The sequence below is a fragment of the Callospermophilus lateralis genome, chromosome 7 (genome assembly GCF_048772815.1).
Source record: "Callospermophilus lateralis isolate mCalLat2 chromosome 7, mCalLat2.hap1, whole genome shotgun sequence".
Lineage (NCBI taxonomy): Eukaryota > Metazoa > Chordata > Mammalia > Rodentia > Sciuridae > Callospermophilus > Callospermophilus lateralis.
The window spans coordinates 51,404,294-51,421,954 of NC_135311.1; the positions used below are offsets into that span (position 1 = coordinate 51,404,294).

At 32.1% G+C, this 17,661-nt stretch overlaps 1 pseudogene; it reads right to left on the reverse strand.

Annotated features, from left to right (window-relative positions):
* Window positions 1-777: 777 nt before the first annotated feature.
* LOC143402980 (heterogeneous nuclear ribonucleoprotein A1 pseudogene) lies at window positions 778-1,714 on the reverse strand (annotated as a pseudogene).
* Between the last annotated feature and the right edge of the window lie 15,947 nt (window positions 1,715-17,661).

Genomic DNA, 17,661 nt, shown 5'->3' on the forward strand with positions numbered 1-17,661 from the left:
CCTTGTATATCTTTACATATTTTAAAGCTATCTCTAATTTTTATTTCAGCATATTTATGTTGTTGTTCATGATGATGAGTGTAGTGCTTCCTTCCCTTTTGTTGCATGTATGCTTCCTGATTTCTGGAACGATGTCTTTTGTAGTTTTGAAAAAAAAAAAAATCAACCTAATCTTTACAATATGTTTGCCATATTTTCACTTCTTTAACATTGGATGCTAATTATTCTTATATAAACATTTGATTGTTTCTTTATTTTTCATTCACATTTTACATTTACTTAACATCATGATTGGACTGTTACATTTAGCAATCAATAGTATGGGTACAAAAAAAAAAGTTTCCATTAAAACCCGTTGTTGGAATGATTTACACTTTCCACAGATCAGAAACTAAAATAACCTGGTATGGCAATATGTAAATCAATGGATGTGCAACTGATGTGATTCTGCAATCTGTATACGGGGTAAAAATGGGAGTTCATATCCCACTTGAATCAAAGTGTGAAATATGATATATCAAGAACTATGTAATGTTTTGAACAACCAACAATAAAAATTAATTTAAAAAAATAAAATAACCTGTTATACAATTAGCCACAAATACAACCTTGAGGTTTTTTTTGCCCACACACATGAGTAATGTCTAAACCATGTCTTCTTGAAGCAGCTATTCCCTGCCATCACCTTCCTTGGCTAAATTCACAAATCTGTTGTAACCTGTAGCTTCCCTGTCATTCTGGCTGTCCTCTCCTGCTTAGCTTTGTTTCCTGCCAATATTAAAACCTTCTGCCACTACCATAGCTATTGCTGCTTCTGGAACCACCACAGTTACCTTAGTTTTGTGATTTGGCAAAGTACTGGCCTCCACCACCACGAGGGACAGAGCTTCTGCTCTTAAGTTTCCGCCCTTCTTGGATCCAAAATCTGATGACTGACTGTTATTATTGCCAATATCATTGTAACTTTCCTGTACCTCCAAAATTGCTTCTGTCATTACTGAATACATAGTAGCCATTCCCTCTGACACCATATCCAGCACCACCACCATGGCTGCCACCAAAGCCACCACAACCACTGAAGTTTCCTCCATGATCAAAATTGTCATTTCCAACAAAACTACCTCCAGGACCACCACCAAAGTTTCCAGAACCACTTTGACCTCTTTGACTGGATGAAGCACTAGCCATTTCTTGATTTTATAAGATTTTCCCCACTTCACAGTGGCCATTCACCTGGTGTTTCTGAATGACATGGTCGTCAAAAGTTACGAAAGCAAAGCCCCTTTTCTTTCCGCTGCCTTGGTCAGTCGTAATTTGTATAACTTCCATTTTCCTGTACTGTTCAAAATAATCTCATAGGTGATGTTCTTCAGTCTTTTTTTTAATGCTATCAACAAAGATTTTTTCAGTTAAGTGGGCTCCTAGTCTTTGAGAATCTTCCCTTGAGACACCCCTCTTTGCTTCCACGACTGTTCCATCCACCTTCTGTGGTCTTGCATTCATGGCTTGCATCCACTTTCTCCAGAATGGCATAAGTGACAAACCCAAAGCCTCTGGAGTTCTTGGTGTTTGAGTCTCTCATTTCATAGTCTGTGAACATTTTTCATTGCTCAAAATGGCTTCTCAGATTCTTGTCAGTGGTTTCAAATCTCAGTCCCCCAATGAACAGCTTCCATAGCAGTTTGGGCTCTTTAGGGTACTCTGATTTAGACATGATAGCAGTAGAAAGAGAGACTTTAACAGTGCTTTCTCCGTGGCATCGAATCCACGGACAGAAAGCTTGATCCTATCTTAGTTTCTATTTTCTTCACTCCTCTTGTATTCCTGTGTACACAGTTTTCTTTGGAAATATTTCCTTTGAGCAGTCTTTAGATCATAAAACTGTATTTATCTGGTTCTTTTTTGTGATATTTATTTACATCAAGATTTTAGTGCTATACTTTCTATTGTTCTTATTATTAAAGTTAATCATTCTCAAGCCTATCCTGTCTTTTATTGCTTTGTTTGCAGTAAATAGTGTCTTTTGTAAAATTCTATGTCTAATCTGAAGAAATACATTTAAGTATCTTCTTAATTACAAGTTGTATTTTCAATTATTAGAATTCTGTAAATACTACGAAAACTAGAGTTTTGGGCATTCTATTTATTTAAAATTAGATTAACAAATTCCCAAATCAATATGATAAATCTGCATCCAAATGTACAGGAATAACTTTCTAAAATATTTAATAGCATTTTAGGATACATAGGGCAGATTTACAAAGTAGTCATTTAAGTGACTAAAAAGAAAAAGGATTATCTCATGCCATGCTAAAGCACTAACTTTAAAAATTCAGCTTTTAAAAAAAATAATGTTATAGTTCAGTCACACCATCTGTATGTTTTTAAATTTGTAAATTGGAGAATTTAATAACTTAGTTCCATATCAAAGAGAGTAGTTTGTTTGGGTGCCATTAATAATTATGCGAATAACACAACCAATTCCAAATACTTCATAAATTTCACAATAGAGCAAAATTATTATTATTTCCACAATACAGTGTTCCATTTTTTTATTTTTTATCATGTATATTAGAAATAATTTTATGTTCAGCACTAAACATATATTCTGAATTCATAACAGTATTCAAAATATTGTCAGAATTTTCTCCCTTCTGTAAAGATTTGTGTGGATCACATGAAATAAATGTTTAAAAAATCAACCATGGTATGTGGTTCATTTTTACTCAAATTCTAGGTAAAACTAATATAAAGTTGAAATAATATATCTTTTCTTGAATTTCAAATTATTTTAATGAGTAAAGACTTTAATAACTAGTGCTTTGTTTTTGTAAGTATCCAAGACTTAGAAAAAAATATTTAAAATACTTTTTTATCTAAAAGATATGTTCACCTAGTTATCAGTATAATTACCTTTGTTGTATAACCTCATACTTAAATAACATTTCTGGGCAGAGTATTCTAAAACATTTTTTTTTCAAAACAGATATTTATATTTCTTGAAAAGATTTGCGTCAGTTTTTCAAGGCCATACTGATGTTGTCATGGTGAGTAGGAAAAAAAATTAAACGTGAATTTTGAAATAATAAACAATAATTGTACACTCAAACCTGAACACATATTACTAAGTTTCCATTATAAGAGTTTTTAAACTATCACTTATATGCTATACTTAAGTTACATTTTCCACACATATTTTACCTAACCATTTTTTTCCACTGATTCGGCAATTTGATAATTTGGTGGCATCATGACATGTACCATGTTATGATAACCTGTTAAGCAAAATCACTGGTAAATTAAAAAACACTCCAAATGTATGCTTTAAATAGTTAAGAGTCCTGAGACCTGAATGGTGAGCTCCATAAGGAGAAGTTCTCTGCATTTCCAGGAATGTTCTCATGGTACTATGGTAGGAAACCATCTTCAGAAAAATCTTATTGCCTGAGTTCACTTTTCTAGGGACAGAAATTACTGCATTTTCCAATCTCTGGAATCCAGAAGCATTGTCTTGGCATTACCTCAGCAGGTGGCTGTCTTTTGACAGGGGACAAACTTTGACCCCCAATTGAGACTTTTAAACTGACAGAGAAATATGAGATGGGAAACATACACTACAATGTGGAAGGGAGTGGAGGGCATTTCTTTTTAAAATGGACAACTCAGGAGACCTGCTACAGAGTCCGGGAAGTAAATAGTCATGTGTAATTTCATCATGTTATCCCTTGCTCCCAGCACAGATCTTTTAAGCTCTAGTACCTCTCCTCATTCTCTGAGGTCTCCAATGACGTGCCTTAGCACTGGTATTTGCTCTGTCCTCTGAACAGAAAGCCTATTAAGCTCTGGAGATAACCTCAACCTGTCAAGCTACCCATTCCATACTAGCTCATTCCATTGTCCAAAGTGGCTAAGACAAATTCCAAGTTTTCACTCATGTATTTCTCCCCCTAGTCACTTGACAAACAAAACAACAGAAAAAGTTGGGAGGTGAATAACCCCCAGCCTTCACTCTATATATGGATTCAGTCTAAGAAGACCCAGGCAGCAGCTTTGATTAGAATAATTTGAGATTTTTCACACTTACTTCCCCATTAGAACACTCTGTTAGGAAAAATATTTTTGTTATACACAAACACACACACACATCACATCACATATATGACAAATATATATGCAAATATATATGATAAATACATATTTGATAATATATAGGTCATATATACACATAAAATTTTAATCTTTTATAAAATTTTTCTTTCCTTTTCCCTTTTTTATTTTCACCTTTTTTTTAAAAAATGTCATCCTATATAATACCCACCTTAATTTGGTTGTGATTGTTGTTAATGTTGTTGTTTATATATTTTTATATCTTTGGAGGTTTATATTTTTCTTTGTTTTATTTTTTTTCTTCTTTCATCTTAATTTTTGCAGGACTGGAGATTCAGATCAAGACTTCATGTTTGTCAGGCAGGAGTACTGTCACTGAAGTACACTCCTAGCCCCTTCAAGCTGAATTTTACCTAGTTCCAGCCATGACCTAGTCTCATTAAAACCTTGAAGGATACCTCAACTTAAAGTATAGTAGGTACCAAAAAAACCATAACTAACAATCCACCCCTAAGTAGGAAACTAGAGGAGGCCTGATGTCCCATTCTTGAAAAGGCATTCCCACAGCTACAGAAAAGATGAATAACACAATGTTGTGGACAGTACACCCATGACATTTCTCAGCACCCATGCTTCCCATGCATTGACAGATCATGCATTGACAATGAACATGGATATAAGTGCCACAGAATGTGAGTTATATACAGCTCCCCATGAAATGCCAGAAAGCACACCAGTGTCTAAACAAGAGTAAAATTTCCAGGCCCTTCATCATGAGTGGAGCAACCAGGATCAGAATTAACTTCAAGTAATAGTTCTAATATTTAGAATTCCCACAGAAATCCATGCCACCTGATTTGGGTTTCCACTCCCATTGTTGGAGTATCCAAAAAAGGGTACATTTCACATACTCTTTGGTGACATTTCACCCTTCTGAAATAGCAGAGGATGCCACTCTAGTCAGATCTATAATAGAGAAAGACACCAAAACATTACACGTTGTGCTCAAACTCACTAATCATAGAAGTTAAAGAAGATTACATTACAAAGTCTAATTAGAAGAAAACTCAAAATTACACAACAAACCAATACCTCCATCCCAAAGGAGTTACTCATATAAAAGTAGAAGAGCTCTCCATTTCAACTGATGTACTAATCTCAAGATAAAACATGAGTAATATGAAAAATATAAGGTCATATGATAGTCCCTAAAGTAATAGACATTATTTCTTAATAGATATTAAGAAACCCAAAAAGACATGATCAGAAAATAACTTCTCCACAACATATTAGTTAAATTGCCAAAAGCACAGGTCAAAGGAAAAATATTTAAATCAGCAAGCAAAATGCACCAAGTGACAATTAAAAGAAAACCCATTAGACAACATTACTATACTCAGTAGTTTTAACCCTCACAATCAAAAGGAAATTCTAGGATAAGCATAAGATAAGAGAATTCATGACTATAAAGCCAGAATTAAATTAAGAAGCTTAAGAAAATACTACATGCAGAAGAGAAGGGTTAAAAAAAATTCATGCAACCATGTGAAAGAATGTATCACACTAGCCAAGAAGCCATGCAAATAAGAAACAGTAAAGAATCAAAAATGATCAAACAATCACCATCAAGATACTAACATTAAGTACATAGGAAGAAATGTACATAGAACATTCAAAACAACCAAAATAAAAGGAAAAAGTAATTTTCAATAATAACTTGGATGTAATTGGTTTTAATTATCAAATTGAAAGGCAGAGACTTGCTAAATAGATAGAAAAAACAAGAGTCTTTAAATAATGCTTAGAAGAAATTCACCCCACTTGCAAAGACATGCACAATCCTAAACTGAAAAGATGGAAAATGGTATTCCAAGCAAATATATCCAATAGTAAAAAGGAATATTTCTATCTAACAAAGTAAACTTTAAGACAAATTCAGAAGAAACAAAGGCTTCTATATAGTGATCAAAAGATTGGCTCATTCAGACTGACAAAAAGGAAAACTAATTTCCCTTATCAATGTAATGATTATATATTTGCATACACCCAAAACCAGAGGACCCAATTTTATAAAACAAATACTATTAGACTTAGAGAGAGTCTCCAATGTAGTAACAGTGAGTAGCTTCTCCAGTCTTATAAATATGTATCTCATCCAAACAAAATTTCATAAAGAAGTATCAAATTTAAATTACACTATAGAATAAATACACTCAACAGATATCAACCAAATACTCCATCCTTTAGCTGATGGATACATATTCTTTTCATCAGCCCCTATATCTTTTTCCAAAATGGAGTATATATTAAGTTAAAATTTGCAAAGCGAGTATTAACAAATAAAAATAAGTGTTTATATAATGTCTTGCATCTTATCACAATGGAATGAAATGAGAAATCAAAAGCAAGAGAAATTCAGAAATTAAACAACTACACTATTGAATGAACAGTGAGTCAATGATGACATACAGAGAATTTAAAAAATAACTATTAAATGAAATAAAAATAGGAATACAAAATACTCAGATAGGTGAGTTGCAACAAACACATTCCTAAAAGATAAGTCTGTAATAATGAGTGCCTACATTAAAATTCAGGGAAATCTCGAATAAATAACCTAATTATTTGCCTCAACATCTTATAAAAACAAGAACAGATCAAATACCAAATCAATAGAAAGAAAGAAATATAAATATCTGATCAGAAACAATAAAATGGAGACAACAAGAACAATTAAAATATCACTGTAATAGAGTTGTTTCTTTAAAATGATAGACAATATTGACAAAATTTTAGCTTGTCTAACAAATAGAAAGAGAGAAAAAGGTACAAACAGATACCAAGAAAGATACAACAGTGTCCAAGAAATTCAAAGGATCATTAAAAAATACGTGGGCAAACTATGTGCCAATAAATTGGGAAGTACCAAAGAAATGGAAAAACTTGTGAACAAATAAGACCTACTAAAATTGAACCAATAATACTTAAAATCATAAATAGATCAACTACAAGTAATGAAATTGAGCTCACAATAAATATTCCCAACAAAGAAAATCCCAGAACCAGATGAATTCACTTCTGATTTCTACCAGACTTTGAAGGAAAGAACTAATGCCAGTGCTCCTCAAACGATTCCAAAAAATAAAAAGGAACCCTTCTATGCTCATTCCATGAAGCCAGTATTAACTTACCACCAAAATCTGACATGGACATAACAACAACAACAACAAAAAGAAACTATAGCCTAGTATCCATTATGAATATAGACTCAAAAGTTATCAAAAAATACTTTTGAACCTAATTTAATGTCACATTTAAAACATTGTACAGGCTGGATACAGTGATATAGACTTTTAATTCCAGCTCCTTAAGAGACTGAGAAAGGAGGATTATAAGTTCAAGGCCACCCTTGGCAACTTAGTGAGACCCTATCTGAAAATGAAATTTAAAAGGTCTGTGGACTTCTCTCAGTGGTGGAGCACTGGTGGGGTTAATCTCAAGCACCAGCAAAAAAAAATATATATATATATAAAAATTCTAGAGCATAACCAAATTGTTTTCTTTCCTAAAGCAAGGCTGGATCAACAGGCACGTCAATAAATACAAAACAACATATAAATAGAATCAAGTAGAATAATTATACAATAAACTTAATAGATACAGAAAAAGCCTTTGATAAAATTCAACATCACTTCATCATAAAAGCCTTAAATGAATTAGGATCAGACCTTGGCATTATTAATGTTGTATATGATGAATCCACAGCCAACTTCATACTGAATGGATAAAAACTGAAGGTTTTTTCCTTAGATCTGGAGCAAGTCATGTTAACCCATTCTCAACTCTTCTTAAATATATTAGAAATCTGAGCCTGATCATATAAGAGAAAGAAATAAAAGATACACACATACAAAATTAGCAATTAAAATTATCCCTGTTTCTGATATTATTCTGTACATAAAAGAATTCTAAAGGTTCTACCAAAAGATAGTTAGAACTGAAAAACAAATTCAGTAAGATAGTAGGATACAAAATCAACATAAAAAATCATTAGCTTTCTATATAACAGTAATGAACTCATTGAGAAATAAATCAGGAAATCAATTTCACTTACAAGACCCACAAAAATAAAACACTTAGTAATAAATCTAACTATTAATGTGAAAGACTTCTCTATACTGAAAACATTAAAAGACTGAAGATTGAAATTGAAGAAGATGCTATGAAGTGTCCATGTATTGGGATAATTGGTATGGTTAAATGACTATACTGCTATACAAATAGGTCCACAGATTCCATAAAATTCCCATTAAAATATCAATGGTAGTTTTCACAGAACTAGAGAAAGCTTCCTAAAATTTATATGGAAATATAAAATAACTCAAATTGACAAAACAACCCTGAGAAAAATAGTAATGCTGGAAACATCACAAAACCTGATTTCAAAATACACTATGGAGCTACAGTAACAAAAACAGTATGATGTTGACAACCATGAATTCTCAGTAAATTGATTCTCCAAAATGTCCAAAATAGTGCCAAAAATATATATGGAGGAAAAATAAACTCTTCCACAAATTCTGTAGGGAAATGGGATGTCCACATGTAGAAGGTTTAAAATGGAACAGTATTTCTCACTTCGTACAAAAATCAACTCAAAATGGATTAAGTACCTTAAGGTAAGATCTGATGTTTTGAAACCACTAGAAGAAAACATTGGGAAATGTTTCAAGATATTAAACAGAAAACAATTTTCCAGATAGGAATTTTAAAACTAAGGAAACAAAAGCATGAATGGATAAATGTTATACATAAGTTTAAAAAGCTTCTGTGCAACAAGAATAACAACAACAACAACAAACAGAGTAAAAGGATAGTACACATAATGTGATAAAAAATCATTGTCAGCTATTCATTTGAAAGAGGATTAGTATCTAGAAAGACCTAAGCAAAATTAACAACAAAAAACAAATAATGCAATCAAAAAATAGGCAAATGATCTGATCAGACACATCTCAAACAACGAGATTAACAATTAAGAGGTACAAGGAAAAATGTTCAATATCTTTAGCCTTAATTGAGATTACATTTCACTTTACCTGGAATGACTATTACTAAGAAATAAAAAATGTCACAATTACTGGTAAAGATATGGAGAAAAAGTTATACTTATGCACTGTTTATTGGGGATGCAAATTAGGACAGTCACTTTTGGAAACAGTATGGATTTTCCTCAAAGAACTAAAAATAGAACTGCCATATGATATAACTACTGCCTTTCCTGGCTACACAAGTGAAATGAATTCAGCTTTCTAATGAGACTCCTGCATAAAAGTTTATTATGGCACTGCTCAAAGGAACCAAGATATGGAATCAGCCACCAGCTCACCATCAGGTGAATGGATTTGGAAACCAGTGCATGTATACACAATGGCGTATTATTGAATCCTGAAGAAAAATGAAATCAAGTCATTTGCAGGAAAATGGATGGAACCGGAAGACATTATGTTAAATGAAAAAAAAAAGAGGACACAATTCTCACAAATATTTTCTCATATATAGAAACTTAAATACAATACAAAACAAACAAATAAAAAAATAAAAAAACCCTGAAAGTAGATGGTGAACTTGTAGTGACTGGGAATAGTACTGAGGGAGGGAGTAGCAAAAGGTGAATGGGAGAGAGTAGAAGAAAAGAGTGTATATGTATGATTGATGTGTTACACGCATGCGTGGGAATACCACAGTGAAATTCATGGATTTGTGCTATGTTAATATTTATAATAAAAAGTCAAAAGAATTTCATATGGTTTCAGTTTGAAGCATATATTTACTGTGTTTCCAATCTTAATTTTTGGATGTTTAGAATACATTTTGAAGTCTACTAACGTTGTATTCTTTGGCAGGTCCACTCTCCTCCAATTATTGTAAATTAAATATTACTGGGACAGAGTCTTGGCAGGTCCACTCTACTCCAATTATTGTAAATTAAATATTACTGGGACAGAGTCATGCCATTTTGTTTACTATTGTCTATGAATACTTTAATTCTAGAAAAACATAACTTTATAGCTATAATGAAGACTATATAACCCAATAATTCTAAAATGTTTACTATATGGCTCTTTATAGAGAAAGTTTATACATACATATATGTGTGCTTTCTTTAGGATGAAAAATTTGGTTATTTGCTTAATTTCCAATACTTTGCAGGCCATTAATTTTCTTAATGCAGTATAATAAAATGTATTACTATAAAACAACCATATATTTAAATGATACATCAATGTCACATAGCTATTGTTTATAAATGTTTCATCTTGATCCCTATTCTTTTTGAAATTTATTTCCTCATTTTTACTGGTGGATTATAGTTACACATATTGATAGGATTTGGTGTTACATATTCATGCATGTGCACTATATAATAATATAATTTGGTCAATATCATTCATCAGCATTTCCCCCCTTTTCTCCCTACATCCCACTCCTTAGTCACTTTCTTCTATTGATCTCCCTTTGATTTTAAAGAGAGCCATTCCCACCTATGTTTTTCTCAAAATAATGAATTTGGATCACTCAGTTCCACCGAGTACAACTTTGAAAAATACTGGTGAAGAGATTGAATATTAATTCTGGAGCAAAACTTTCAGGGTTTGAATCCCACCCCTATAACTTACTATTATTTATTTTGTCAAAATACTAATATCTTTGTTTCTTAGAATCCCCATCTGAAAAATAATACTTGTAATTATAATACAATGATATTTTTTGCTTCATATGATGCTGGCAAGTATCAACTTAAAATATGATACATTTAGAGCATGACTAATATATAGTTACATGTCAGTGTTAGTTATTATGATTAGTTCTGAATATCTGAAGTATGCATAGACTTAAAAGGTACTTTAATTATTAATGATTTAAATGTCAATTTTTTACCATAAATCACAAATATATTGTATCTGTCAATAATATTGGTAACAAAAAAATCTAAACATACATAAAGAGGTTGAATTTAAAATATTGTTTTAATTCCTTTGGTAAATGTTAAAACATTTTTCAAGGACTATAACCATGGAATGAAAACCAAATTTTAAAATGGTTGTTAAAAAATAGAAATGAAGGAGATGTTTCCAAGCAAGGTTGTAGTGCTCTTGAGGAAAATCTGCTAGCTAGGCACTGCACCATTTTCTGCTCAATACACGATCTTCTTACAACCATTTTTGTTTGAACTCTCATTTATAATATACCACAAAATATACAACCCTTTGTTTATGATTGAGCTTCAGTTTACAAAACCCAGAGGCAATGGTGCAGGTCACCAGTTCTCAACCTCAACTGCCTTTTTTCTCAGAACTGTTTATATATTCTTTCTAAATCTCATGTCTATAAAGACTTCGGAGTCCTTCATAAAGGAGGAACAATAAATTTTAAACATGTACTAGTTGTATTTGCATTCAGATATATAAAAAAGAATGATAAAAAAAATGTTTGCTAGAAACATAAAGGTACCCAGCTAAAATCTGATTAATACAGTGGGCTAAATATTATCAAATGATTAATAAAATTCCTGGTATGTGTATAACTACTGCAAATGCTAAATTTTACTTTGCTTTTATAAGATTCTTGTATTTGTTTTAATAAAATTTACAGTAATAAGTATGTGCAACTTATATATCAAAGGATATATATGAGAAATATATATTTCAAAAAATATTTTATTAAAATGTAATGTAGTTTATATAGAAAATAATAGAAATAGGCACTTTGAATAGATCAAATCTTAATACAAATAAACAGAAAATGTACTTTATAAACTAGTCATGTATTACAAATTGAAGGAATTAAATATCATTTTAAAATATTTAGACTGGCAGAAGTTTTTTTCTAATTTATTGATATCAGGATAGAGGATGGTAGGACAATAGGAACTCATATAGCTAGTAAAGAAATATTTATCTGCAGGTATATTTTGGGAAAAAAATAACTTGCAATTTTCATATTACAAAAACAAATTAGAAAATGCAGTCCAGAATCATTGAGGTAGGATTCCTTAATAGAGCTGAGTGTTGTAGATTTCATTTACATCACAGAATAAGGTCCTTCACACAGATAATAATAATGTGAACCCATTGGAGTGGAAAACCTGCATAGCAAAACAGTAGCCCTTCTCAGTGTGTACTACTCCACAAATCTATTTGTAAATATATGCTCTATCTAGAATAGAGAAATACTACAATATGTGCTTTTATATTTGTGGATTAAATAAAAATTGTAAGCAACTTAAATTCTACTAAAGTAGACATTTTTGCATGACAGATTCAGTTAAAAATACAAAAAAATTTCAAAGTTATGCTAATATTCATAGTAAATATTAATATGTGTTGTATTGGTTAATCTGGATGATCAACTTGATTGAGTTAAGAAATGCCTAGGATTAAGAGATTTATGGGTGTATTTATGAAGGCATTTTCAGAGACTATTGGCATATGGGACAGCAAACTCCCTGACTTAGATTGTCACTGTCCAGTAGGCTGGATGCCAGATACAACAACAGTAGAAGGATGAACCTGAGGCTCAAGCCAACTGGATTTTTCTTGAGTGAGTGTCTGTTGCTGCTGACAACAAAGGACCACAGAATTCAGCTCCTTCACTCTTCCCATGTAGAATTGCACTGGACTTATGTCATTTGTCCCTCTTGTTCCGGAGCTTCAGCTACTAGTTTCTTTGGTTCTCAGGTGTGCAGACTGTCATTGTGAGAGTATCCAGTTTCTGATCATGCAAGGCACCCTAGTAATCCCCTTTTATATCCATACATATATGTATCACATCTTATTTCTTCTAGAGAACCCTGACTAATACAGATTTTGATACCACGGGTGATGCTAGAGAAACAGAATTTAAGTATGAATCTCCTATTTGGTTTTGTGGAGTTGACTCTCTACATTGATTAGACCTACAATTGCTACAGTCTTTCTTTAGTGTGATATGAGGGGAACTGTTAATCCATGGCCTGAACTGTTTAAAAAGACATAGAAATGAATGCATGCAATACTTTAAATTTACCACTTATGAGAGGCAAGGATATTAGTAATTCTATACATAACACTTTTGAAAATTTTTAGAAGATAGAAGAATGCAATGATATTGACTAATTGTTCTTGGGCTTCCTAAGACAAAGTGAAAAAGGAAAAGGATGCTCAGAGATTAAATTTATCAGCTCCAGGGATGGAGGTTGTGGTTCAGTGGTAGTGTGCTTGCCTATCACATATGGTGTCCTAGGTTTGATCCTCAGCGCTGCATAAAGATAAATAAATAAATTAAAAGTATTAAATAAACATTCATCAGCTCCAGAAGCACATAACCAATCTAATGCCTTCTCAGGATTCTTGGGGGGAATCTTTCCTGTTGTCCATATTGAGGTTGTCCAAAACCAAACACAATCATCCTGCAATTGATTAGTATATGTTTCAGCCTCAGCTTGATAGGTTCCTGATACTACAGTAAGGGTACTGCTTGGGAAAAAAAAATGGGATTCTATAAATTGGGATGAAGACATGTAGCAGGAACATGAAGAGGGTTATACTGTAATTCTATATTTGACCTCCCCACCCTTAGAGAAAGTATCACCACCACTCCTACCCCCTGTGGTATTGACTTCTCTACCTTTCCTAATCTTGTATTGCCTATGAAAATAGTAATAACCTATCATGATTTCATTGTCAAGCATGAAAATGTTGATACTCCTCGGGATCCACCCTCACTATAGGCCCATTATTGATATGGGCCAATGCTGTAGATATTATGGATTTACTGCAGCAGCTGACTGTATTAAAATGTATTAATAGCTTATTTGGTTATTTGGCTAAAATAAGGATCAACAAGCCTTGCTGTGAATGAGCTAGAAATGCCTATATCCCTTGTTTTACAGTTACTTACAGGATTCAGAGGCTCAAAGAGATTGGAATGCTAGCATGAGTTTTCCATGTAAGGCCTTCCCTACACTGGAAGAACAAAATATGAGTCCTTCACCAACATTTGGAGAAATATATTTGGGAGATCACCAGTATCTTTGAAAAATGCTGTCATTGTTCTTCCCCTTTATGCCAGAACTTACCTTGGCAGGTCAATTGGAAAACTTAAATGTGATCCAAATAATTGGAATGCAGAGTGGTAAGGGCCAAGTGGCCACACTCAACTTCAGAGGACAAGGTGATTTTATATACCATAATGGGCAGCAAAAGAGAAGCAATGAACAGAACATTCTGACTCATGTAGATATATGGCAATGGCTGATCAATCATAGCATTTCCAGAAGTGAAATAGACAGAAAACCCACATAATTCCACAAACAACGAGAAAAAGTATGCCTGTAATACAGAAGATCTCTTAGGGTATCTTTCAGGAATTATGTCCTGTTACTAAGCTCATTGGGGAACTATAACAACCTAACCCAGGAAAGATGAGAAATATTTCAGATGCTTCAGGAAAAAAGGTGAAGGTCACTCCTGCAGATAAAGAACTAATGTGTGTTAAATTGCCTTCTGAAGGCAGAAAAAATACAGAATGTGTAGTGGGAGAAGTTTAATTATAAGTACTATCTCTGGCCACAGGGCTAATTTCATGAGAATTGTAATTGTCACCATTATTTCTTTCTGATTTTATTAAGAATATTTTTGAGCAGATAAGCACATGTATGAAGTTGACATTTTTGTTTTCTCTCCTCTTATTTTGTTATCATGTAACATAATATCGACTCACTTAATAAGACTTAATGTTGTTAAATTTACATTACAGTATTTAAGTGTGGAATACCAGGAGAAGAATAAAGATCATTCAAATTTGCCTTTTAATTTTTTGGGAGAAATTAATGTATTTTTATTACATGCAGAATAGTTATACATGTTAGACTGAGTCATGACTTCACAATTGTGTTTATGTGAAGGTTAAATATGATTTAAAGAGTTATAACTGAGCATCATGTTGACAAGGGGTGGAATTGTGATGGTTAATATGGATTATCAACTTCATTGGCTTAAGAAATGCCTAGGATTAAGAGAGTACTGGGTGTGGTGATAAAGAAGTTTTCAAAGATGAGTCCTATGTGCAACATCAAATTGGTGATAGATTTTCTGAATGTAGCAAGAACTGTCCAATAGGCTGGAGGTCTAGAAGGATCAAAAGGTGAAAGAAGGAGGAACTCAGGTGGATATAAGCTAAATTCTTCTTGAGTGGATGTGTTGATTTCTGATGGCCATTATCCAGGGACCTCAGACTCCAGCTCCCTCACTCTTTCAGTATGGCCTCTGGACAGCAATGTTCCAGAGAGTTCCCAGGCCTTCATTCTTAAATTGGGGCTGCATCACGGTCCCTTCTTTTCTGAGGCTCCACCTTCTTAGACTGAGCAGTTACTGGTTTTTCTGCCTCTCTGTTGTGCATGTGGTTTATCCAGCTTATGAAAATGTCAATAATCCCCCAAAATTGTCTTTTATAATCATACATATACATATCCTGTTAATTTTGTTCCTCGTGAGGACACTGACAGATAAACATTTTGAAAATATTTTTTTAAATTACAAAAGATGGCTTTATTTCAATTTATAGTGGTTGCATCTGGTCAGAATAGAAAAGAAGGAAATCCATTAGAATTTCTGTGATTTATTTTGCATCATCCATAACTATCATTTTTTTAATTCTTTAAGAGAAAGTTTAAGGCAAATAGATCATGTTGTTTAACATTTGATAAATTGAAATGGTGTTTATAATAGAGTTGTTTATTATTTACTTTATTGTCTTTTCTACTTTTGTTTTAATAATTTTCATTTAATAAGGAAACAGAAACAGAAGTGTTATTAAAATGAACAGCTAGTATAGTTTTTTTTTAAATGCAAGTAAAATGAAGATTTTATTTTTTTACTGCATTGTTTCTTGATTTTATATTTAACTTAATGGTTTGGTTTATACATATGTTTTTAGATGCATTTTAAACAGATTGAGGATAAGATTAGGCTTTACCCTCAAACAGAGCACAGTCATATGTTCTGAAAAATTTCAATGAACATATATATAACTAGTTTCTCATTTGAGATTACATTGTCCCATCCATATACAGAATGAAGCCTAGAATTTCAAACACTACTTCTCAAAGTTTAATTATAACATAGTAATAAGTAATTTAATAATAAGCAATAGGCCATACTTTTTATATTTGACATGAAAACATCAAGGCGTAATTGCTCATAGAATCTGGTCTACTATTTCTTGAAGAATTAGTATTCCCTGCATATTATATAATTTACAGGAAACCTTCAATAATTTGGTTAAATTGGTCTATAAAAATTTTAGCCTTTATACACATAAAATTATGACATGACTAAATTAATCATTATTAAATTCAAGCAAATGACTATTCCATATAAATGATTATTTCATATGGAACTGATAATTGTTAAATTAGCTTATTCATAGAACTTAGATATTCAGTGCCATGATTGAGCTATCACTAGAAAGATTTACAGAGCTATAATTTGTATATTATAAAATTGACTATGTTAAATTTAATTGTTTTGAGTATATTGCAAGTTTGTGCAACCGCTACCACTTTGTAGTTCCAGAAAAGGTTCATTATTCCAGAATAAGATTTTATATCCATTTATAGTTACATTTCATTCTCCCAGAATCTTTCCCAGCCCCAGCAACCACAGAATGACTTTATTTAGCTTGGATTTTGTATATTCAAAAATTTTACATAAGTCAAGTTGTACAATATATTATATTTTGTATCTGGTTATTTTCATTTAGCACAGCATTTTAGGTTTTCCTTTTATATTAATCATTCATTCTTCTTTTTGAATATATAATATTCCATTTATTATATGAATATATCATTTTTTTAAAAAACTATCTGTTGATGGACTTTGGAATTCTTTTCCCTTTTTTGGCTAATATAAATAATGTGACTATAAACATTTATATGCAAACTTTTGTTTTTATTATCAAGTATATATATGAAAGCAGATTTTCCTAGGCTATATGAAATTTCTATAATAAATTTTTACAGGAAATTTAGCACACTAATTTCCAGAGTAACTGTGTAATTTTACAATCCCATCAGCAATGTATGAAGATTTCAATTTCTGAACATCTTTGTCAACATTTAAAAGATTTGCCATCTTTTAAATTATACCCATCCTAGAGGGTTTGAAGTGATATTTCATTGATATTTTGATGAATATGTTCCCCAACTGCTCATACTCAAAAACATTGTTTTACTGAATATTAAATTATCATCTTTAGTGTGTCTGTGTGATGCTGGCAATTGAACCCAAGACCTTGGCATGCAAGGCAAGCACTCTACCAACTGAACTATAGCCCCAGCCCCTAGATCATCACCTTTGAAGAAATGTCTATTTAAATTCTTTGCCCATTTTTAATTGAGTTCCTAGTATTTCTCATTGATGAGATGTCCATCTTTATATGTTCTGGGTACTAGCTCTTTATTTGACATTATTGGCAAATATTTTCTGTCTACAGTAGGATATTTTTTCAAAG